The following is a 26,253-nucleotide window of genomic DNA, read 5'->3' on the forward strand; positions in this document are numbered from 1 at the left end:
TTTTTTGGTTTTAATTAAAATTAATTGTAGGTTAAAAGTGCAACAGATTTGTTTCTGTGGTTCCTCCATGCTGAGGATTGTTAGCTGGCACGTGGGTGATGTTGCAGTAGTCCTTCTGCATAGGTGACTAGCACAGCAGGAGCTGCTTCAGAAGGGAGCTGTGCATGTGAAGGACCTCCAGGGTGCTGGAACTAGAGTGGAAGACCATTCATAGCCAGCAAATGGGAAGGACTTTACTGTAGCCTTTAGGAGGTGGAGGGGAGGGGGGAATTAGATGGGGTTGGAGCTTGATATGTTTATGAATTACAGGATTTGATTTCTTAACATTGCCTTCATGATCCAGAAGACACATACTAGTTTTGTGTTCCTAACATAAAGTTGCATTATATCTAGAAATTGGAACAACTGTAATGGGGAAATGCTAGCAAATAAATACTGTAAGTAGGAAGAGTAAGTGTACTTTAAAAGACCAAAAAGAATCTCCACAAATACAGTTATAACTCTCCGTTCACATTTCCTTGTTCTGTCCTTTAGAGAGGCCACTGAAATTTGAGAGTGAAGGTTACATGCAAGAGCATTAGCAATTCTTAATGTCTTTTCCAATTTGCAGAAATCCCAAATATCAAATCAAGAAGCTAATTAAAGACACGATTCCAATTACAATAAGTTTTTGTACTGCAAGTGACTCAAAAATTGCATAATGAGCCTCCTTTTTCTCTCAGTGATTTCAGAACAAAAGTAGCTAGTCTATCAGGAAAAGATAAACTTCCTCCTGTAAAGTTTCACTCTGCAAAACAAGTTTGCAATTTAAAAATGAAGTTTTAAAGCTCATACACACTTCGGTTGCTTGCTAGTTCTTCCCTGAATGGCACAGTGGGTAGTTCTGTTCCCCAGGTTACAGCTGCACATCATGTCAATTTGACAGCCATGAGAATGAGCAAAGTCTTTCCCACCAGTCCTCAAGGGTTTTTATCCTGCTGGGTGCCTCCCTGCGATCGTGTGCAGAGCTGAATTGGTAGTCTGTGGTCTCCCTACCACTACATGGTGCTCTGACACTGTCTCACATGTTCAGTGTCAGATCCAGTGAACTCCAGTTGTGCGGTCCTCCAAGAGGCATGTCCGTTCATGCTTTAAGACAGCAACGCTTATAATGTGCAAGAAATGCATGATTTCTGTAAGATTCAGTTGGAGATTAAGACACATAAATTTAGGTGCCTGTGGGTGGATGTCTTCATATGAATGAAGCAGATAATCTTCTACTATGGCCAGTGGTTATCTTGCCAGTAGTCAGTGAAGTCTAAAGAAAGATTTAATTTAGCTGCTTTAATTGTTTACATAGTGAATTAAAGCACCAAAGCCATAACACAAAATCTGTGAACACGTGCTCTCTACAAAAGAATGTTTAAAATCAATGGATCCTACAAATGCTCAACACAAAGTGATTATACGACATCTAGCATATTCAGTGCCCTCTTGGAAATTTTAGAAAAACATCAGCTATGACCACCTATGGACTTATACAGACAATGGTAACCTGAAAGGAAGTTGTAGTGAGGTGGGTGTTGGTCTCTTCTCCCAAGTAGTTAGCGATAGGACAAGAGGAAATGGGCTCAAGCTGCACCAGGGGAGCTTTAGATTGGATATTAGGAAAAATTTCTTCACAGAAAGAGTGGTCAAGCATTGGAACAGGCTGCCCAGAGAGGTGGTGGAGTCACCATCCCTGGAGGTGTTCAAAAAACGTGTAGACGTGGCACTTTGTGACATGGTGGTGTTGGGTTGATGGTTGGACTGATGATCTTAGAGGTCCTTCCCATCTTAATGATTCCTAGTTTTCACTTTCATTATAAATAACCCAGCCACCAAGCCAGGAAACATGAAATTATTACTCTACCCTTAATCAGTTTAGTGGTGGACTTGGTAGTGTTAGGTTAATGGTTGGACTGGATGATCTTAAAGGTCTTTTCCAACCTAAATGATTCTATGATTCTAGAAATAATAGAAATACTAAGCTACTGTTCGAGGCTAATTCCCACAAAATAAGCACCTTTTATTGAGGTTAAAGCCCCAAAGCACAATTTTGCAGGTGGCTTAAGATTCACAGATACAAAATTTGTTGTGCTTACCTTCAGTAGTTCCTTACCCATTATTGATATGCATGTAAAAAGGTATGCAAACAGTAAACTTCTCTTGCAAACTCTTTGTTTCAAAATACACTGTGCTTACTCATAATCCTTACTTGTATTTCTCACCACAAATAAACTCAGAGTAATTTAGAGCTGTGATCCCATATTGTGGACATTTAACTTAGTAATGGGTACATCTAGTGCAGTTTATTTCATATTAGTATTGATTAGCGTAAGGTTAGTAATGTGAAATTAATTACTTTTCCTATCAGCAGTCACTAATCCAATTCTGTTATTGATGCATTTTTATGTGTCTGCTCTATGATATATTTGATTCTTTTTTCCTGTTAGAAATAGAAACACAGCAAGTACGGCAGGGGCGAGTTTACTGGGTAGAAGGCAACGATAGCTGGGCAGTCTGCAGCACCATCCAGCTGGTAAGGCGGGGAGCAGCTGGGGCTCCTTGCTGTGTGGCTCCCGTGTGAAGGCTGTTTCCCCTTTCCCCACTCAAGCTGCAGCTGTCCCTGTCTGGAAGATTATCTGGTATGCGGATATGTAGAAATTGAATCTGATTTCAAAGTGCATTACCCTCAGTGGTCAGCTCTCTTTCCTTACAGGACTATGCAAGAGTAGATAAAATTATTTGGCATCACAATGCTTAAAAAAAAATAAACCAATTAATGAAAATTAAAAAATGGTTATTTTAATTGCTCTTGTTAGTTACAAAACTAGCTTAGAAATTGAGTTCTTTTAACGTTGGACTTTTAACAATGAACAATTTTGAAAAATCCTGCTTAAATTCCCTTTTTGTTTTGGTATTTTCTGCTTTGTCCTTCATTTATTTCCACCGATGTTCTTTTCTCATGCTCCATGTCATTCTCCATTTCTTTTCCTTTCCTCTTTCATAGTTCTTTCTTTTGAATAGCCATTTGAAAACAATGTTTGTCTGGTAAGACAGTTCGTATTTAAATGTACTAGAATACTGCAAGTTTTGCTGTGATTGAACATCAGTCCAAAGACAAGGGCAAAGTTTAAATACTGCTATACGAAATGCAGAAAAACATGTTTCTGAAGAATTCTGAGGGCTTTGAAATGTAGTTTCATTTTCTATCAGAACTGAGCCTCTAAATTCTTCATACAACCCAGTAAAAATAAAATCTGCTTTGAAATGATTCAGCAAAAATAATCTGAAATTTTGGTGGACTCTCTGATGTTTATAATTTAGCATGTAATGAAAACATCAAAACCAGATATAATGCCGAATTGAGGATCACTGCATTTTATTGAGGATATGTTATAACTTAATATTTCAATACTTTCAATGTATTTTTTAAATATTATTATATGAAATTTTGGTAACATTGGAATGGATTCAGAAAAAAATTTTGACAGTTCATTTAGTAGATTAGATACATTTTATTAAATATAATTTAATAACATTTTTCAGTTAATGAAAATGGTTTCTTTAGCATTTCTAACTGTCTGTCTACTTGAAACTTTAGGACCCCTCGTGTCTTCATTTACAGTGCCACATGGTCTTATTTACTCTCTACACAACGTGTGTCTTGGGTATTACTCAATTTACAACCAGGATCCTTGCTTTTCTTACTCTGCATAACTATATTCAGTCCACATCTATCAGATATGCAAAATTAGTGAGGTTTCCCTTCACATAAGGGTATGGAGCACCTCAACTATTCAGAGAAATATTACAGAAAATCTGAAACTTCAGGAGGTACAACAAGGAAGAAAATGGTTTCATTTTCTCGCAGCAATGCTCTTACTGGGGACTTTTTTAGTTTTGTAAAATGTGAATTCATATGTTTATTTTCTTATGGTATTTTTCATGAGACCTATACTCCAAAGTAGTCACTGAATTGAATGACTGGAACAGGGGCATTTGAGTTTTGGAGCTTTCCTGTGGCAATATCTGCTGTATGCTTTACCTGCAAAAGAGTGAAGGGCATCACTGTTTATTAAAAACAGTGTTTGAGCGTTAATTCCTGCTGGAGAAGTCCACGGTAAGGAGAGAAGCCAAGCCAGGAGGGGTGTTTGCACACGAGAGGCGATGCGGGAGATGCTTCATCCATTGAGTGAGGAAGGGAGGAGGGTTTCTGACAGGGGGTGGAATGCAGGATCTGTCCCTGGGGCTGACTGCAGTGGCACCGCAGCCAGGGACCGAAGGACCAGAGAAAAATACTTCTACCCAGTTCCCAAAGCCTGCAAACCTAAAGGGAAGTCAGATGTTTCTTGTGTGCCCTTTTTGCTTCACACCTGGAGGGAACTCAGCAAAAGAGGCAATGTGTCAGTCCCTGACAGGAAAATGTATCGTGAGCTGTGTGTGAGAAGCCAGAGGGGATGGATTTGATTCAAAACCAGCTACAGCAAAGTGTACTTTAATCAGTATAAAATCTTGTAATACCATCCTTAGATCCACAATTAAAGGAGAATTGAGGGTCTATTAACTTTAACTTTGTCCAGCCTTCTCTTTGGCAGATTGCAGACACCAGCCAGAACCATATAAGGCCTTAAAAATAAAAACGGGTCGCAAATGATTTCATGTCAAAAGCCTTTATTTTTGAAAATGCAACCAGTAATCAGATCCTTGAAATGTTCCTGTGACATATAACTAAGCATATATATAAATGAATATATATGTGTATTCATACATTTTTCTATCATTTTATGATTGTCCTTCATCGATAGTATATTCAGAGAGTGAATAGAACCCCTCTAATTTCTTTCTTAAGTTGTTTTCTAAGTGTTAGGATCCTTGCCAGTGTGTGTATGTTTTACTGACCTTTCTTTAATTGCCCTGGCATTTCCATTACAGCATTTGAAAATTGCCATTAGTTTATTTGCTGGGTTGCCAATGCTTGTATTATGTTTGCCACCTACAGAGAACCACAGTAATACTTGCTGATAATATCACACATTATTCTTGGCTGTACTTTGGCTCAAAGACTAGAGGGGGGCTGTGTGTCTTTTCCTTAGCTTCAGTGTTCTGTTTTTTCCTAGATAAAATCATTTCACTGAGATACAGTGTCCCTTTCCACCCAGCAGGCCAGTTTAAAAGGCTCATCTCTGAACTTAAATGATTTTTCAGTTCAGTGGATAACAATAGCAACTGTGAGTGCCATACATGTAAACTGATAGATGCTGCACTGCATGAATAAAAAAATAATCTCAAGCATATTTTTACAGTTTATTTTCTTATTTGTGAATCTTAAAAATGTCTCAAGCATCATGTTAGTTGAACTCCTGTCACACACAGTGAAGCAATGAACAGCCATTAAATAAGTGGTCTTCTGAAAATCTGTGTCTGCTGACTTTATATAGGAAAAAATATATTTTGCAAAAAGTAAAATTCTTGTTAAAACTGAAATTTCTGTAACACCAAGAAGATGTGGAATCTAACGAAAATACTGTAGTAGAATAGGGCTTTTTGGATGATGACAGACCCACTTTGCATGTGACTCTGTTCAGGGTGTTTTTTCTCAGCTGTATATACCTACTTTTCTAAAAAATGTAGATATTACATTTCTATGAGTTTTTTTCCTATCTGTATATGTTTTCTTTCTGGTTTTAATTTGACATTATTTGCTACCTATTTGCATTTTGGTTTGTATCACTATTTCATCAGATACTGGTGTGTTAAATCGTATTTTACCACCATCCAGAGTGGATCTTTGCAAACTTTCTAGAGGAATTTAGTAATCAAAATCACAATAATTCAGGGGGGTTACCAGTCCGTGGTATTTAGCTCCAATTTAAATATTTGTTTAAGTAGAATCACGGAAATACTTTCTGTCATGGAGCCACCTACAGTTGATAAGTTCCTATTTTCTACTAATGTCCACAGCAGATGGAGAGTACTAATCATAATTGACTAAGGACTTTCTAACATTTATCAAGGTGTTTTGGAATACCAGTTCCACCACTCTTTGTATTAACCTTAGTTTTACATCTATATCTTTTTTCTTCTATTTTATTGGCACTTGTGTGTCCTCACAGTCAGGAAGGATCTTTCATATGTAACCTTTTCTAAAACTGAAGACGTGAAATCTACTTACCATTTGAAATCAGGCATGGCACATATATTTGATATCAGGAAAGTTAATACATTATGCTTTTGTGGCAATAGTAGTACTCTGCACATCACCTACTCCTTCAAAACACTGTTTCTGATGATGCTAGTTACCTATTCCTTGCGACCCCCCAAAAAGCATACAGAAAATACTAATTTAAGGGCCTCAGACACAAAGATGGATTTATGTGTTGAAATTTTATTTTATTGGGGAAACCTGCAATCTAACATTTTGCTATTGGCTATTGGAGGCAAACACAACTGAATGAAAATGATCTTGAACACAGGCTGTTTTTTTCTATTTCTGGATTTGGTTAGGACCCCTTAACACTTATGCACCTGGACCTATTTGTTCCGGCTGCTTTACAACATACAGAACACAAGAATGGTGCCTGTACCAAATTTGGGAATTAACACTGAAACAAATTAATAGAAAAAGCAACAGTGATGTGAATTTGCAAAGATGTGATGTAACTTGCTTTTGTGCAAACTTTTAACACAATAGGAATACTGGTGAATCTACACCTAAAATTTGAATCTGGATGGTTGGTTGTTCAAGTGCTGACAACACTTGGAGCATCGAAGTAAGGTATTCAGAAAGGGTAACAAAAGAATCGATACAACTGAGACACCAAAGAACTGGTTCACAAAGATCAAAATCACAAATGTATTTTCTAAGAGGAAGATAAGAACTACAAGCATTTGAGGGATGTAAGCATGAAAAGAACTGATTAGAATACTCCAAATGGATGTGGCTAGACGTGATGGGATAGATGAAAAGGATTTGAATTTGACAGGGAAAGGAAGTTTATTAGCTATGAGATCTTTAAGCTGTTTAAGAGTCCACTTATACAAATAATAGGAGCTTTATCATAAAAGTTTTAAATCAAAGTAAAAAATACATGTTAGAAGATTAATTTTATATAGGCAGAGGAAGAATGAGATGATTTTCTGATAATATTAAATCTCTGATTAATTAACTCCTGAGTTATTAGAATATCATTTTCCTTATGAGAGCTCATGACCTTTGTCTGGAGGTGCTAGAACAGCCCTGTGAGTCCTGAGGAGTCAAAATAAAGGAGATTTAGGTCCAAATCATGTAAGCATGAGAAGGATCCAGAGCCCAGTTCTCCCTGTCCTTGAATCAGCACCAGGACACTGTGCAAAAGCAAGCTGCACAGATGTTACCTCGGTTCACCCGATAAAGTCTGGGTCTCCACGTTGTGTTAGGAGAGATACAGGCACTTATTTATCCAGATAAATGTATTGCTAGGTCTACATGTCTGTCTCAAGTTAAAATCCAAGAGAACTGTCAGCTTGGAGAGGGCATTTGTAGGTACTTTCAAGGTTGGACAAAAATTGAAGTTGAGAGCTGACTCACTGGCTAATAACCTCTTGTTCATTATCTAGACTTACAACATTTTAATTTTCTTGAGATTATTATATTCCATCCTCACTTACTCTGATACAAGCTAATGGAGTGTCAGACAATTTTCTTTTTCTGAGAAAAAGCGGAAAATAATAATTACAGATTACGTTGTTCCTTAGAAGTAGGCACTTAGTGCTAATATATTTAATATTGCACCTGAGGAAATACTCTTGTATTGACTCTCAGTACTTGTTCTTACTGCCAAAGCATGCCTTCCTACATCATGTTAAGTTAGCGAGACAGCTTTTCCACTGTAGCAGATTGTTGAGTTTTTTCAGATCTTTGTATGAAAATTTATTCTGACAGCTCCACGTTTCGTCCATCACATTTGCTAACTCTTCTCAAGTTGCTAAGCAGTTTTTTGCATTGCCCCCCCCCCCCCCAATTTTAAAATGAAGACTTTTGATTCTTCAAACCTTCAGGTTTATTAATGCTTTTTGACCACTTTTCACAATATCTCTGCACAATGGAATATTAAAAATACAAAACAAAGTTTTATACTTGGCTGTATTCTTCCTTGAAATTATATCTGTACCTCAGCATAGTATCAAATAATACCAAATTAAAATGAGCCCTGCTATCATACATGGGTCTGATTTTAAATTTCTGGGGAATTGGGAACTAATACTGCATGGTAAATACATGCTTTGTTTGTAGTTATCTGCTATCCAAGTGAACAAAGAGAGAGTATGGTATATAGTATTAGCAGGAAAAGGGAAAAAATGTATGAGAAGTGAAATGAATGAAGCTTTTACCCAATTGATCTATGTGTTCAGATGAGACTCCCTGGCTTTTACTAAGATAGAGATTCTGATGCTCTTCCTATAGTTGAGACATTTTTAACACCTCTCTGCTATCAAAGTTTAGGGTCCTATTTCCCCAGAATACGATGTAGATAGGGTCCTTCTCTTTTATCCAGACACTACTTTTCATGATACTTGTAGGCATTTCATACTTCTGAGGTCTTTTCTTCATATCAAATGTGAATTAAATTGGCAGATGACTCAAAGGCTTGTAAGAGGAGGACACAAAAAGTGCATATATTTACACACAGATACAGTTTGATACTTAAGCCATGTCTCTGTAAGAAGCAAGGATAGAAACTACACTAAAAAACCTCCAAAGACTTCTTAAGTGCTTTTGGTCTTTGCAAATCCAGTTCTGTCCTTGACATATTTATTTTTCCTATGTGCTAGAGAAAAGCATTGAAGAGACATAAGAAAAAAAAGCAGAATACTTAACCACAAACAATTGTCATATCTGTTCATTATTGAGACCAGAGTAAGTACCTTGAGAAACTAGAGGCAGTATCTAAATGATGCAGGCATTACTGTACCATCACTGGAGAGCTGCATGTATTATAATATTCAGCCCAGACATAGCTAGAAAACAAGTCCAGGGAGCTTAATTTTTATAAAATTATTTTAAATCCAAAACTGTTGGTTGTGCATATTAAGTGTGAAGTCCAGAAATTAGAAGGATTATGGAAATGAAGTGATGCTTCTATTTGTCTAATCAATTAAAGCATTGTGTCACTCAGGCTTTGGTCTCAGGCCTCCATCGTTACTCAGTGTGGTGTAGCTGCAATGCAGAGCAGGTGCAGTAAGCGAGCTTCCTCACCCTCAAATGTCCTTACGTCCACTGGATCTCTGTTACTTGTTCAACTCCACTAAATCAACTAGTCTTTCTTGTCACCCATGTTGCTCACAGGCCTGCCGTGCACACATCTCTACCACAGTACAGAGGACGGCTGGTAGTCTTCTTTAGACCCCTTAAAGAGGTCTTCTTTAAAGTTAAATCTTCCACTGTCTTTCTCCAATTACTCCTAAGACAAAAAAAGTGGGCTCAGGAAGTAGGCAAATTTGCATCTCAATCCTAATCAAAATGGTGTTCTTCTTGTGTGGACTTGCTTCCTCAATATAGTGGCAGCTTTTTCTACCGCAAAAATTCTGAGCTTGTATTAAGACAGTAATTTCAGTTTTTGAGGTGTGTTTGTTCTGGTGAAACCAAAGCAAAAATGAAAACTGAAATTCAGTATTTGAAATTAAAATACAGCTAAAAGACAGCCTGATGATTCACATGAAAGACTCAGCAGCCATATGCAGAAGGGGGGTTGGTATCTACCAACATGAAGGCAAAAAGTGTGCTGTTCCAGGCAGTCACTGAGAAGTTCTGTGTTAGCTTAATGTACAATGTTATAACCCCCAGAGACACAGACGGCAGTAACTCTGAACATCTGGCTTCTTCCAGGAGACAGTTCACTTGGAAAGGTTTATTTTGGTTTAACTTACCTGGGTTGGAGAACAGGGATCATCAAGTCCCACCTCAGAAACTCTTTCTGTCCCATTGGTGCCCCACTTCTCATGTGGCTCCAGTTTCTTACAGTGAAAGAGGGGTGCAGGATGCACGCTGGCCAAGAGCCACTGAGGGCTGGTCAGCGGGGAGGTTCAGCTATAAAGCCTCACAGACCTCAGATCTCAAACTAACAATGTGTCATGCCCAACTCCTCTTTCCTTCCCCTCCTCTCCTTTGGAAATTCAAGCTCTTGGACAGGGGGAGATCAAAGGTCCTACCTGTCCTGTCTTGTATACTCAGAGGAACTGGTGGGCAAATGTTATTTCTGGGAAACTGATATTTTGAAATTTGTCTTCCATACATAAAAATCAAAACTGTCATTTAATTATTTTATTGTTTGGAATTCATGTGGCCTTACTGTAATGTACAATTTTAATAAGCAATAAAGTATATAGAATACATAGAAATAAACTATAGGTATAGCATATCATATGTACTTTATCACATATATTACTTCAGCTGAATGCAAGATTGATCAAAATGAAATACTGTATGTTGGAACCAAATTGTTTTGAAATGTTTCCAATGATGTAATCAAAGAGTTATGTTCCAGCAAAACATTTCAAGTCTGACATAACATTTTCTAATGAAAAAGTCTGCCATCAATTATTTTTTCTCTAACCAGCTCTGGCTATTAAGGATTGTTTCTTGTAGCGAGAACATGACATTTGTTTAGCATAATTCATACTGATTTCCAGGAGATACAATACTGAGAGATAACTTCAATTAATGTGTGATGCCTCCACTGTGATCTGGGTACTGTAATGTTTGCCTCTGTCACTGTGATGCCTTGCAGTAATTGCACCTGCAAAAAAATAGCAAGGCAGGAGCTCTTCAGCTAATACAGAAAGAACATGGTGGTAGAAAGTTCTCTGAAAAGGAGTGGCCATTTTTCTCTTGTCCACCAAATGCAAGCTTCAGCCCACCAACCATATTTCTCTTTTGGGACTTTTCTTTGTGATGAGGATTGAATGAAGGCGGGACGTGTTTGTGATAAAATTTCAACTTTGAATATCAATTTTTTAGACTCATGCATGTGATCTTTTATGCAAGCCGAGAGTCTTTATTGGTTGTATTTTTAATAATATTTTTAATAAACATTTTCTCAACAGTTCTATTCACTACATTATAATTTAGTGTCAGTGTTTGCAACATTTTTTGCATTTCTGTGATCACTGCTGTCAAAAGATCCTGAAAAGCATCCCAGTCCATCAGTTGCATTTCCCCCGTTTGTCTGTGAATCCTTTTATGTATAAACACAGACACAAAAAATTGATCTGTGACTGGTGTCCTGCTCTAATGTTGTGCACTCGATGCTGCATTGAGATGGGATGATAGAGCTCACGCCTCCAGAGCACAGCCAAAGGCATCTTTAATCTTTTTGGTATTTCTGCGATTTTAGTTTTGTTTTTTGTTTACTGTCCTTGTCAGCCCTGAGTGGAAATTGTCCAATGTGTCAAATGGTTAAATACCATTAAAAGGATTTACAACTTCAAATTAAGTGTTACCTATTTCCTTGTGGCTGTGAATTAACTCAGTTCCAAGCTACTGAGGTTTCAAAACATTTTTAAAGTATGAGATGATAGGACTTCAAACATCATAAGACCTTTCTCATTTCCCTAGATGGTCACATTCTACAAATTGTCAGATTCATCTTGGTTTACTAGCAGAGGATAAAGTCCTAGCTGCTTTATTTTAATTCTGCAGTTTTATAGCCCTTTTATGTGGCTGAATAAGAAAAAGAGTCTGAGAAAGGAAAGGTTCAGAACATAATTTTCAAGTTATTTAATTGGTTGTCTCCCAGGGAAAATAGTCAGCTAGTCAAGTGGCATAAGTAGAAGAAACGTCCAGATATCTTTGTGCTTCTATCCTACCCCTATGTTTCCATATGAATTCATACACATTTAGCTGTGGTTTGTTTTACAAGCTGCAGTATTGTACATGAAAAATAGGATGAAAGGTGCGGCTTTACTGTCCTCCTTGTACTTAACAAGAGAGACAGCCACAGGGAAACCCCCGTTAGGAAATGTTAAATACAGTATCATATTCCTTTCTGGACTTTATCCTACACTGTTGCAGAGCATCGCTGTGTGCCATTAAACAGCTGCCGTGTTCCACCCCAGAAACACACTTCATTTCGCTGAAGGAAAATTCGTCAAGATAGCAGAGACCATGTCAGGGTAAGAGCACATGGCTGCACCGGCATCTGCGCTGCACGTGGAGAATGTTCACCCATATGCTCACATGCTGTGGACATGACTGCATGTGCAGCCATCGTGAAACAAAAACTTGACTGAATATCAACTCTTTTTCCCATTGTAATTACAGGACTTTCTGGGAAATAAAATCCTACTTATATTCTCCTACATTGCTAATGTACATTGCATTTGTAAACAGAACAGTAACTTTAATGGACGGCCTAACTGATTTTTTGCTTTCAACTCCAGGACATTTCATGCATTTTTTAATCTTAAAAGAGCACACCATTGCACAGATTCATGCTAGGCAGTTGATGCTTCACTCTGAAGAACTTACGACTCTTAACTAAGAATATAAATCTAGTGCCATGCATATTGAGAGACTCGAGTGAAATGTACTGTGCAAAAAGGGTAGCAACATATTAAATCAAGTCCCATTTTCCATCTGTCTTGGGACGTATAATGGAGAGCAGATTTAAACTATATTTTGACCTTTTTATAGTTGCATTCAAATACCACTGTAACTCCCTTTACATCTGTTTTTACACCTTTGTACTGTGCATTCACTTTTGTTCATAGCTACCCTCCCTTTTTGGGCAGGGGGAACAAGTCACCTGTTGCTGTTTTTATGGGAAGAAGTCATGCTCCTCAGCCTCCAGCATGACTCCACTCCCAGGGTGAGTCCCCCTTGTTCTCCTCATAGGTAGTCTCTGTTCTGCTGTGGTCTGTGGTTCCTCCTCGTTGAACACGGGAGGCCAGAACTGCACGAGGTATTTCAGACCATCTCTGCTAGAATCATAGAATCATTTAGGTTGGAAAAGATCTTCAAGATCATCGAGTCCAACCATAAACCTAACACTGCCAAGTCCACCACTAAATCAAGTTCCTAAGCGCCACATCTGTATGTCCTTTAAATACCTCCAGGGATGGTGACTCAACCACTTTCCTGGGCAGCCTGTTCCAATGTTTGACAACCCTTTCACTGAAGAAATTTTTCCTAGCATCCGATCTAAATCTCCCCTGGCACAACTTGAGGCCATTTCCTCTCATCCTATCGCTTGTTACTTGGGAGAAGAGACCAACACCCACCTCACTACAACCTCCTTTCAGGTAGCTGTAGAGAGCAATAAGGTCTCCCCTCAGCCTCCTCTTCTCCAGGCTGAACAATCCCAGTTCCCTCAGTCACTCCGCATAAGGCCTGTGCTCCAGACCCTTCACCAGCTTCACTGCCCTTCTCTGGACACGCTCCAGCAACTCAGTGTCTTTCTTGTACTGAGGAGCCCAAAACTGGACACAGTATTCCAGGTGTGGCCTCACCAGAGATGTTTTGCTCAGCAAGAAAAGTACAGGTACTTTTTCTGTGGTATAGGTATAATGCTTCAGTTTTGAGCATTTTTGCTGTCTTTCATATCATATATTTTCTCAACCATCCCCTCTATTTCTTTTCCACTTTATTTCTACTTCAGATATTACATTTTGCCATTTGACTTTTTTCCATTCTCTGGCAAGTAGTGTCCTCCTATCAGCTTCCATGTGTCACACAGCTGCAGCATGCTTTCATTTCCCCTTCTTCCTGGCCACACCGCACTCCTGCAACTGTGCCAATACTGATGTCTTTGGGCAAAACGTCACCCTGTATGATATCAAACTGCAACAACTCTGTCTAGTCTTTCCTGAAGGGAAAGTTTTACAGCTGTAAAATCCTGGTATGCATGGCATCTTATAGAATAAAGTGAATGGACAAGCAATGATTAACAACACTTAGTGTAGACTATGTAACATCTATGTTCTTTGTAAATTAAGAAACTTAATCTGTTGCTATCAAAAGGAGAGTGAATAATAAACCCTTTATAGTCAACTGTCCATACCCCACACATCAGTAGGGAAAGGAGAGCCGAACTCTGGAAAACAGGAATGTGCGGGTGGGAGGTTTGGGAAGGGAAGGAGGGGTTGTATTCAGCACACTTCTGCTGCAGCTTGTTGGGCTCTCTTCCCATGGCAAAATTTCTGTGAGTGGTGAATGGTGCTGACAGTACTTTTTTTTCAACAGTTACAAGTGAGTTCCTCCATCCCATTTAGTAGGGGAATAACTTGTTTGTTTACAACAACCAAAATGTTTATTATTTATGCCTCCACTCAGTGTCACACACCAAAGTTTACTAATTGGCACACAAATAAGCAGTGTTGTTTTGTACATTTTACAACATAAGATATTACCTACCTAAATTAGGGCTTCTCCAGACATCGCTCATTTCCTTAGTGGGTTTTTTTTTTGGTCTTTTTCTTTATGGTGGTATTGCTTTTAACTGTAAGAGTCTCCAGTTATACAATAAAGGGATTTTTGATTTATACTGGGTTTCTCCTTCTTCAAAAAATAAGGTATATTATTATGTATTCTTCCTCTATTTGGACAATGTTGGCTCAGAAGAATTATTTTTCGCATCTGGATTAAGCAAGTGATGTCTCTGCTCTGTTCTGTTCTGGGTTCAACTCAACTTTGATTAGTATTATCTATGAAAGAGGTGTTAGCCACGTCCTTTGGGTTTGTTGAAGAGAAAAGAGTATGTATGGGTAGAACAGTTCATAATGTTGCAACTGAAACTCTATCATACATTTATAAAGAAACTGTGCAAAAACAGTTGCAGAAAACTGTTAAGCTCCAAGCTCACAGCAAGGTTTTTCCAGTAGGGTCCAAGTTTCATCCAGGAGGTGACCAAAATAAACACTGATAGCCAAACCCCAGGGATAAATCTGTGCTGTAGTCAGAGGGGTAGATCTGTGCCTTGGTCGATGCACTGCCATAGGAGGCCCTAAACACGTAACTCCCATTCTGTTGTAAACGTGGCTGTATAACCATCAGCAAACAGTTTAATCCACCCCACTCTGCTAACTGGGAGCATTAACATTTCTCCATCTCACAAGACATTGTTTCTAGAAGAGGTGCAGAGGCTATGGTCATAATCTCCATATAAACACATAAGAAAGAGAGGTTGCTATCATCTGAAAACATTTTTAATCAAAATGCTGGATAAATATGTTGATTCTGTGCCCTGAAGGGTGAAATAAAGGTGGCATAAATTTACCAGGCTTCCTAATTCTAATATTCAAATTTTAAATTCCTTTAGAAAGAGATCTGTATGGTGGTATAGTGCCTGGGAGATCTAGCATCTCATTCTTGTGTTTTTCTGTAGGGTCTTTTAAAATGATGAAAAGGTTATCTATATAAGAATATTTACTCCTACTGTTCAGGAATTACTAGGATGATTACAGATTAGTCAGCTAGATCCTTGTCATGTTTCCTAATTTAGTTCCTAACTGTGTTTAATTGGAAAAATTATGGTTGTCTAGTTAAACTGGTCAGCTACATGGCGTGAGGGAACATGTTTTCAAAAGTCTATAGCTCCTAAAGAAGTCAGCTGTGTTTTAAGATTTTTTAAAAATAGACCATGCATTTAGGTGACTGCTATATATTGTTGCTCAATTTTGTCCAGCTGAGCGGCTATTAAAGATTTTACTTTCATTATAAATAACCCAGCCACCAAGCCAGGAAACATGAAATTATTACTCTACCCTTAATTGGTTTAGTGGTGGACTTGGTAATGTTAGGTTAATCGTTGGACTGGATGATCTTAAAGGTCTTTTCCAACCTAAACGATTCTATGATTCTATGATAAATTAAAAAAATGTGATTCTTTTATCAGGAGACTGGCCTATGAGTCAGCAAGAACATCTCTGCAGAGGAATAAAGGTACATCATTTACATTTATTGTCCGAATTGCATATTGCAGGACACGAAGACCAACCTCCCTAGTCAAAAACCAGAATGGACAGAGAGAATCTCTTCCAGGGCTGCCTAGGGCCTTTGATCTGCCTCCACTGTGGAGGAAATAGTTTGTGCTAGATATTTGCTGCCCTGTATTGCTTCTTGCCCCTGCTGCAGGGCGCCCAACGATGATGCTGTAACTGTGTGACATTTCTCAGTCTGCTCGTGGGACGGCTGCTCTTTGTGCTGTGCCTTGCAGGAGGTTTAAAACAAAGCCAAGATTCAACCCCAGATTATATAATTGGTTAATAAATAAGAACATAAAAAAGAAACAAGCAGTTGTAAACACACATAAATACAGAACACAAACTCATGGCTTTGTTTCAGAGTCTGTATTTCTTGTTTCTATTGCTAGGATCAATGTAGCTCAAGGAAATTCACATTTGTTTTCTGTGTATATGAGTGGTTCTGACACTTCATGTTGCAAATGTGCATATAACAGCACCTTTATTTAGCGTTAATGTCAACACATATGGCCTCGCAGCATCTGTGGAATGCCCGTAGAATCCTTAGAAATAAGGTTTAAGGACAAAATCATTCAAACTTCTTCAGTTTCTTTCAAATGGAGCATGGAGCAATCAGACTTGTATGAATCAGATTTATATAGTCCGAGGCAGAAGGTATATCCTGCTTTCAACACATACTCCACTAATATGATAAGAACATACAAGAAACAACATTATATTTATCAAACCTGACTTGAAACTTTACTTTTAAAAAGAGTGCTAAGACTTCCTGTTTGCATGTTTTAAGAAAAAGTGATAGTATTGTCAGCCACTATCAAGTCCATTTATAACATCTACCAAAATCAAAGAGGCATTTTTAAGTGCATGCTGCTTCTTGAACAGGTACAGCACACAGCCAGCCTTCTGCTCAGGGATAGAGGCAGATGAGGGGCTTCCTCTACAAATAAAGTTTTATGCTAAACTAAATTTTTCATAGGGAATTTCATTCTCATTTGTTAACTTTTCAAATGTAAAATAAAAATAGGGAAATTTTAATTTATAAATTATTAATTTTTCACACTTCATCGAGGTTTTCCAAATGTTTAGAACAATTTAGAACAATTCTTCTTAAATATTGTCTGTCTGGCACTTTTTTTTTTTACCTTTAGTTCTGAAAACAGTACTTTCAGCACTAACTGCTTTTTTAACTAGCAGAAGCTAGACAGCAGTCAAAAACTGTGGGAAATCTAGTTTCTGAATGCCTTCCAACTTTTTCCAGCTAGAAACACAGTACAAAAAGAACAAGAACTGCAAAAATTATTTTATTCATACAAAAATCCTGAACTAGAATCATAGCAAGAAGAATCTGTTAAGTTCAACTTTTAAGAAAATTCATGCTGACTTCCATAGACTCAAATTCCGATAGTTTCTTTTAAACTATTCTGTTTCTAGAGTTTTAAACAATTTCCTTTAGACTTTCATCCAGACAGCAATTAGGATTAGATAATTGCTTAATGCAATGGTCTTTATGTGAGGGGTTGCAATTACTGCAGTGAAATCCATGGCAGAAGTTCTGGCTGAATTCCCTTCAAGGGTCTGGAGTGAGTGCACACAGGAGAGGCAGCTGTACTGTCCTTTGGAAAGATGATCCTTTCTTCTCCATCTGTTCCACTCCCAGCCAACTCCACTTGGCCAAGTCCCTATCCTCGTTGGGCAGGGAGCACAGATGGCAACCTGTGGATTTTCTCCAAATTAGCTGGAGCTAGGGTGCCCAGATTTCCTGGGACAGAACACATTTTCCCACGTATTTTTGAGTCATATTTTTTCTTTTAATGAAAATTGTGGTAGCTTCAATATGAAGCTGTGAATATTTCGGCAGACTCAGAATTTTACTCTCCCCTTTTTGGCTAAGTACTCTTCCCCAGCTTTAGTACTAGAAACAATCTTGTGCTGGAGATGCCCAAGAAAGACATTGATATGCACTAGAGAATAAGAAGTGCCTACTGTGAGTGTTGTCAGGTGATATCCAAAAAAACTCAGTGAACTTTTGTACAATCCTCTCCTTTTAGGTCATAAAATCTTATTTATTGATATAAATCTTCCTAGGTGAAGTGCAGCCTCAGCAATAACCAGTGGTGAACTGAGCTGACTGGAGCAGCTGGAAACCATTCAGGTCCCTCTCCAACAGCTGGAGCTGCTGCAGGCTGCCTGTGCTGGGGCTGGGGCTGCCATATGAAATGCTGAGAAAACAGGACTTTTTCTCACTGTGTGGGTCAGCCAGGCCCATTTTGGTATCTGGATTGTTGGTCTTTTATTAGGAGTTTTAATAAAACAGTTCCTAGTCTTTGGTTTGATTTTAAATCTAAGAAATGTTGTTCCTTTTTCTACAGTCCCAATAGTGCAGTTTCCTTTAGCTGTCCATCTTAGCAATAAGAGGGATCCCACATAAGGTAAACTCCGCAATGAAAAGCACCTGCTCACATTCACACCTACTGCAGGGTCACATCCCAGTGGTTCTGAGAGCCGGTGCAGAAGGAGCTGCAGGACTGTATAGAGATAAAAGAATCTATGTGCCTTCGGGGAATTTTCTCGGGGCATGTAAAGGGGAATGGAAGAAGGAGAAACAAGACCAATATGTAAAGCACCATTAAGAATTTCATCATATGGACAATGACAGTTTTATAGCCTGTTGGAAAACCAGAAAATGGATTTCTCACAAAATCAATAAGCCTCCTAGAAGATGGTTCCAAGAGGATAGGGCAGCACATATCAAAGTAATCAAAAAGATGAAATAGAGGACTATTTAAGCTCTTGGGTACAAGGGAACAAGCTGTTAAAAATCAAATGGTCTCAGCTGAGTTTTCTGTATTACTCTACTTTATTAATCTATCCTATTTAATTTTCATCAGATGAAAGGCTGACCATTTTTGAAGGGAAATGTGAGACTAAAATAAAATTTTCTGTAATGCTTGCTCATCGCTATTTCAGGAAAGTATTTTAATTAGGTGGGTGAATAGGCAATTAATAAAGCCCTGAGTAACCTGAGTACCAATCAAAGTGCTTTCTTGGAGGATTTTCTTAACTTGTCCTGTAGTTAATTTGCCACATTCTTCTTGTATTGTCAGATTTTGAATTCAATTCCTTCATAAGGAAGACTTGGTAATATATTTCGTTGCAGAATGGTGTTTTTCAAGCAGTGTGCTGTAACGCCTCCTGAGGATCACAAAGGCTTTGAGACTGACTGAAAAGCTTTAGGAAAAGCTCAAGAAATCCTGTCTTCTAAGACAGCTCAGGCCTTCTATGGGAGCAATACAGACAACCAAAAAAAAGATGAGTCAGGTGTTCAAAAAGTTAGAGAAACACTTCTATAGATTGTACCAAATTTTAAGATTATAGCCTGAGAATTGTGTAAAAACAAAAAACAGAAAAAAAAAAAAAAATCCAAGCAAATAGATTGTGATTCAGGGGCTGTGTGATTAAAATGTAGGAGTACATTATGAGGGGAAAGCACCCTTCTGATCACAGCACCCTTCTGATCGAGAAATCCCACAGCCTCTGGTGTCCAGGGGCTGCACATGCACATTCCTGCTTCTGCCTGCTGTGGGGTGGGCTAACTGAGGGTGGGGTCAGCTAAGGCTTTATTCTGATATACAAGTACTTTTTAAAGGTTGATGGTTACTTGAGGAGGGAACCATTCGCTCAGTGTCACTGGTGTAAGGAAAAACTAAAGTCGTGGCATGTTTAAATGGAAATGCCCATAGGAAAACATGGAGTGAATCCATTAAGAGTAAGGAGGTAGAAGCACTCCAAAGAGCTCGATAAAGCCCTTAAAGCAACTGACAAGGAGAACTAGATGGGGGGAAAAAAAAAACAAGTTTTAGGTTTCCCTTTCCATACCTAAAGTTCTTTGCTGTAGCTGCAGGGTTGGAGAAAAGTAAACCAAAGCAGGTCAAAAATATGGTCATTAATTTTGTGCAGCATGGAAAGTCTACTTAAGGGGAGACAGGGCATGTCCCAAACTTGCAAAGCAGATAGATAAAGGAGGTAAGTTTCCAGTTTCCCTTGTCCTGTAGTGGCCTGCAGTCACGCACAGTTTAGTTTCTCACACTTCAAGTCATCCTACAATAAAAGTCGGAAAGCTTTTGTGCTTGCATTAATGTAGGATGAAAGCAAATACAAAAATGTGAGAATTTTTCAAGGAACGGTCATTGTCTTGGCAGTGCTGTTTAGTAAGTGCTGTACCATTGTGCCTCTATATAACCATGTCTTACGGTAGATTTTTTTTTGTCTTGCTGTTGTCATTGCTGTTGATATGACTTTGCTTCAGAAGAGTCTTCTGATCCTCACACTGGACATCCCTCGTTGGAGTCCTGGTGCGGTTGTATGCAGGGTAGTGGGATAGGAAGCATTCACATTCCAAGGGAGAGGCTGCGACCATCCCTATCACCTTTGTGGCTGCATCCATCCCTTACTTACCTGTTGCAAGATAAAAATATTGAAGACGCCAAAGTTAATGTAATTCCTACCTTCACTGCCTGATGACTTAGCTTCAAGTGTGCTATTTTTCTCCTGTGGTACTTTAGAATTGTGTTACCATCTTAGCTGACGCTGTGAACTTGTAAGCATTTCTTTTTAGGCTGGGGTCTGAAGGTCCCAGCACCTAACCTTTAAAATTCTCTGACTACGAAATCCTGAAAGATTCCCACAGAGTGAGTGTTACAATAACATGCACTTGGTTTAGCTGTTTGTTACTGGAATTTCAGGTGCTGTCTCATTTATGTATGTAGTTGTCATATTACTGGTTTTCATCTATTAGGAGCCTGTGAGTCTGCTAATGCAGCTGAATTTTGAAGAGCTGCTGTAACATATCTAACATCTCTAACCTTTGGACAGAAATATTCATCGCTCTTGTTTTACAGAGTATATTTAGTTTTATTATTCAGCTTGAAACAAGACAGATGATTTCAGGTTACTTACCAAGTCTCTGATCTAGAGTACTGGATGTTTCTTGAGGGCAGTTTGTTTTAAACTAAATGCCAAGCACGAAAGGCTTTAGGTAGATCACAATAATGATTGGTCCATTGAAAGCCTTGAGCTGTCACCGTTCAGACGCAGTATTCCCTGCTATGTTCTACAGTTTTCTGTCACTCACTGGCCTGCACTGTTACTAGTCGCTGATGGTGGATAGCACTCCTGCCCGCGCCATGATGCTGTTTGCTACGATGATCCCAGGGACAGAGAAGCCTGTGCAGCAGCATGGAGAGCCTGCAGGTCTCTACTCTCTTTGAGGATTGCTGCATTCAATGCTGAAAGTGCCAGCTGGAGCTCCAAGGGGCAATACTGCCCTGCGAGCCCCGGCCGTCCCGTCCTCTCCCTCCTGTGGCCAAACACCAGTGGCTCAGCAAACCCGATCCAACCACAAATTCACCTCACAGATAGATACATGGAGTTTATCTACAATAGCTCGAATCCTAATGCTGGCACAAGGCGGAGGCTGGAAGGCATAGCTGGGAGTGGAGAGGAAGGTTGTCAGCACCTAGTGCTTGCGCTGACTAAAGCAACCAGGACGTCTCAGCCACAGACGGGGTGAGATGCGCACAGCCGAGCAGGTGGAGGAGCTTGTTCTGGAGCTGCACCACTGAGGGCTGACTGGCTGCCACCAGCTGTCCGACAGCCAGCTTTCTCACCTCTGCAGGACATGTCCTCATGCAGGGACAAGTTCCTGGACCCTCAGCACGCAGTCTCGAGAGTCACATGCCAGGGCCCTATTATGCAGTGTATATCCACCACAACGGCAGTGTACCTTGGTTTTCCAGACCAGCTTAGCCCAGTACAGTTGGAGCTAGTTACTGGCTAAGACAAATGAACAGGTGTGTCAAATTCCACCCAGACAGTAATTCTGGAAGGCAGGGAGAGGGGAAAGGAAGAAAAAAAAAAAATTCCCCAGTTTTTCCCATAAATTTGATAGATCAAACTGCAGAAAAAAAGAATTTCCTTTTCTTCCAGCTCTGGGAGTTGTAGTGAGACTTAACCAACTTTTCCTAAGCACCACAGGATGCCAATCAGCATTTGACAGGATTTCAGAGTCACTTCCATGCCGCTCTGCTATGGATTTGTTTTCGCTCTGACTGTGAAGGCTTGTTCTTTCAAGTGCCTCATGTCCCACATTCCTTCTTCAGGGTTCAGAAAATGAGCACTTTGCAGCCATCCCTGAAGGCTGCCGCAACGGGGCATGGCCTCATCTGATTATGACTGAGACTGTAATTCTTGCCCTGGTGGGTTGAAGTTTGACTCAATGTTGTTTACGTAGGTCGCAGTGTTCTAATTCAAGGGAGAGGTTATTAAGTTTTGAGTGTGCCATTGAAGCTTGAGAGCACTAACTTTCCAGACACAGACAAAATTGAGGTGAGGTTGCAACTGAGAATGTAAACCAGCAATGTTGTCATTAACTTAAACCCCAGCATAATAAGTGAAAAAAAAGGTCCAAGCCCAGGATAAATGTAAAAAAGCCAAACATGTTAAGATATAGGTAATAGCAGTTAAATCTTCCAGGAACTTTTACTGTGCTAATAAATGACAAAGTGCCAGAAGAAATAAAAAGAAAAATGGTAATGGACTTTAACAAGCAATTTACTGAGTCTATAAATACTGCAATAGTTTAATCATTAATAATATGCCTTAGCATGATGTCAGGCAAAGTTTATGTTTGATATTTTTAAAGTTACTTTTTATTTTTTATCCTAATGTTTGTAATGCTTGCAGTATTGAACAAAGAAGTATTGTCTACCTCGATAAAGGCACAGTGTGGTAAAATGCAAGAGGATAAGGCCAGCAATATTTTCTGGGTAACATTTGACAAAACTGTTTTTAATTTTTGACTGTGCTTTTTTATACAGTTTCAGTACCTATGAATACAAAATGACAAAACATGCACAGCAGATACTGAAATGAGGCCTGCTGAATAAAAAGAGCCCCTTGCTGTCCTACCTAGTGTCTTAGGCCATCCCATCCTTAAGAAAGGCTGACTCTAATAATCCAGGTTTATATTTTTGGGTGGTTATGTGAGGGAGATCAATGGCCTAGAAATGAGGGTGTGATCCAGAGCCTCTTTTTTCCTTCAGTGTGTTGTGGGGTTCAGAGGGTAAATCTCCCAGGTCACCGCTCTGGAGCCACTGGGCAGTCCCAAGATTAGTTTATTCATGGAGGCAGAGGCTGAAAGAGGCTGGCCCAGGAGCAAGTGTTGAGGCACACAGCTACACTGTGAAGTTAAATATGTCATGGGACGTTGTCTCAACCTGATGTCAAAGGGAGTTGAATGTAGTATAAAATAAGCAGATATAAGGCAAATCTCTTTGCAAGATCAAGAAATGACAAAGGGATATACAGGAATGTCCAAAACTAAGGTATATCAGCTTGACTGTCTTCTCTTTTCCTTGAATGACCCTATCCTTTCTATATGAACGGCTTTCAAATACACATAATTCTGGACCCTTTTCCTGCCTCCAACCTTTCAGTTCTCATTTTCTCTAGGACGACTAGGGCATATCCTTCCAGATAACTTCCTGTCATTTTATTGTACTGACACTCGTGCTTCTTTTCTGTTTGCTCAATCCCCTTTCCACTATTTGAGTTTGCTTCTAATGTCACGCTAAATCATTACTGTCCACCCTTCTGGGCAACAGCTGTATCTTTATTTGTTAGTGGGTGACCGCTTGTTGAGACTTAACTGATCCGAAGCTCCCACTAAAGGCAGAATGGGTGATGTCTAAGTAAAATCAGGTTAACTTCTGTTCATAGAATCAGTGAAGACTCAAAGGAAAGGTTTGAATATAAAGCAATTCACTTGTTTTTTTCTCCCTTTTTAACTGGCTTGCAATACAAATTACATTAAGTATCATGTTCTGTGATATCCATTTATTTATTTCTGAACAAATACATTGAGAGGCAGTTTCCTTCTGCAGATGAATGTGTTTGCTTTACCATCTCCTGCTTGTTTTCCCACATTTCATTTCCTTGTAAATCTGAAGTTTACAGTTTGTGCTATGAGATGAGAACTGATTATACTACTTAAACAACAGTGAGAAGAGCTGAAAGCCAAAATGCAATGACAGTAGATCCCTTTAGCAAATCATTGATACATTATGAAAGCCCATTTCAAAGCAGTTCTCTTTATATAAAATACAAATTTTTTTTTTTTCAGCTTTTCTGCTTTATTTACTGGGATACGTGAAAGAATAAGGTCTTTATTTTTCAGTACAACCTTCTGTTTGCTATTAAAAAAAAAAAAATCACTAAATGAGTTTCTGAGAAGACAATAATGATGACATGGATAGTGCGATATCTTACATTCCTATCATGTTAACAAATAATTTTTGTATTTTGAATGGATCTGATTATTGTTTTGAAGTATGAAGTACTTTAGATGAGCACAGGTATGTGCCTTTTCAATAAAAAGTCAAAGGCTTCTAAGAGCTTTTCATGGATGGTGGCAGAATTTAACCAGGTGTCGATGTTGTGCCTGTTGAGCAGGCCAACAGTATTCTTCTGACTGTTGCTGGAAACAGGTCAGTAAGGTCTTACTAGTTTCAAGATAGGAGAGTTAGTGAATCTGAATAGTTCCCTGAGCCAGAAAGAAATACTGCCAGGAAGTGAAGGATTCTGTGGAAATGTTGTTGAAATGTTCAGCAAAAATTCATGTCATATTTCTATTTATCATTTATTTAAGTTAGTAATAGAAGAAAATGACAGAAAGGAGTGAAATATGGCAGTATGATTTGTAGTTTAAGGAAACAAAACCACAATTCTGCAGCAAAATAAGCAAAAACAGATTGTAATAAGCAAATCAGATTATCAGAATTGCCTGTTAGGGCAGCTTAGAAGTCTAGCAGTCACATCAAAGGAATTTATGCACAATTTTTGCATAGATTTTTAAGGTAGGGGCTGAACTCTTTCAGTCTATTTAGAAAATAGCGTGTTTACTGAGGTATTACAAAGAACAGCCGTAGCAGGAGACTACTGTAGAATGCAGCACATGGTTATAATTTCTGAATCCATGTGGGTGCAGTGACAAGAACTGCAAGTGTCTTCAGTGCTACACCATTCTTAACACAGTTTCTTAGGTTGCTATGCCATTATTCTTCCTTTAATAAAGATAATTTTCAAGCAGCAATTCATATAACAAGTTCTTAACTATCAGGGTCCCTGAGCCCTGGGATTTCTGGCAGGAAAGCCAGCAACGTCACGTATGGTGCCAAACAATCCAGATCATATACAAGATAATGTATGAGAAGAATACTGAGAGAGTTCTTGGAAACCTGCTTCTATTTACTCTTCCCTTTGTCTTTCTCTGCTGTCAGGCTTTCTGTCATTTAATGTATGGACTGATGGGGCTAACTTGTCTGTTCCAAACTAGACCATTTAATTATTTTGCTTCATGAAGTTTCCAGCCTATGGATAACTACCAACTAGGAAAGAAAGTTTAGCCACTATTTTGTGAATTTGAAAAAGGCAGCATTGGAATGAAAAGGGAATTTGTGATAAATCTAAGCAACTGGTATAGAGATTATTTTTGAGGTCATACTACATTTGGACTTAACAAATTTCAGTATTTACTTGTACCAAGTATATGACAACTTCCAAGCTGTGGAGTCCTGCTACAGCTTCTCTTTTTGTTTTGCACGCAGTGCCAGGCAAGCAGGAGGAGGACATAAGTTGTTCAGCACATGCTATGAATAATGACTCCTTTTTTAAAAGTCGCCTTTTGTTTGAGGTAGATAGAAACAAAGCCAGCTGCAAGGTAATTATAACCTGAAAGGAAATCACGCTGGATTAGGATCCTAGGGTGTTAAATGACTGTCACCACACTGGAAGCAGGTGCACTGGGGCTGTGTGGCAGAAATACTGCAAAAGGAGCCCCAGGTATTCCCGTGAGGTTTCCTGGGAATTCAGGAGGTACATTCCCATCGTGACGTATTCTGCTGCTGCATGAAATACCAAAGCTGTCAGTCCTCTGTTTCCTTGCAGGTAGAAGATGAATGCAGAGTAGCAAGGGGGGGCAGAGTTGGCAGAGGGGGCAGCAGTCTCTCAGTTGGGCTGGATGAAGAATTCAGGTCCGTGTGCTTCCTGCATGCCCTGGGAGGTCCAGCAATTACTGAGTGACTCAGAATTTCTGAATCAGCAGCTCAGATTTATGCTCATACATTTAGGTGCATAGGTTTGGTATCCAATTTTGGAAATGTTGGCACAGGGCTTTTCTTCCTCAGCAAACAGGAGCACAGCAGCTGGTCTGCTGTT

At 39.0% G+C, this 26,253-nt stretch overlaps 1 protein-coding gene across 1 annotated transcript in view; it reads left to right on the plus strand.

Annotated features, from left to right (window-relative positions):
• Nucleotides 1–26,253, plus strand: part of CHRM3 (cholinergic receptor muscarinic 3) — a 132,208-nt gene that overhangs the window by 62,760 nt on the left and 43,195 nt on the right. The gene's annotated exons all lie outside the window — the stretch shown is intronic.

This window comes from Pelecanus crispus, chromosome 3 (genome assembly GCF_030463565.1).
Source record: "Pelecanus crispus isolate bPelCri1 chromosome 3, bPelCri1.pri, whole genome shotgun sequence".
In the NCBI taxonomy this organism is placed as follows: domain Eukaryota; kingdom Metazoa; phylum Chordata; class Aves; order Pelecaniformes; family Pelecanidae; genus Pelecanus; species Pelecanus crispus.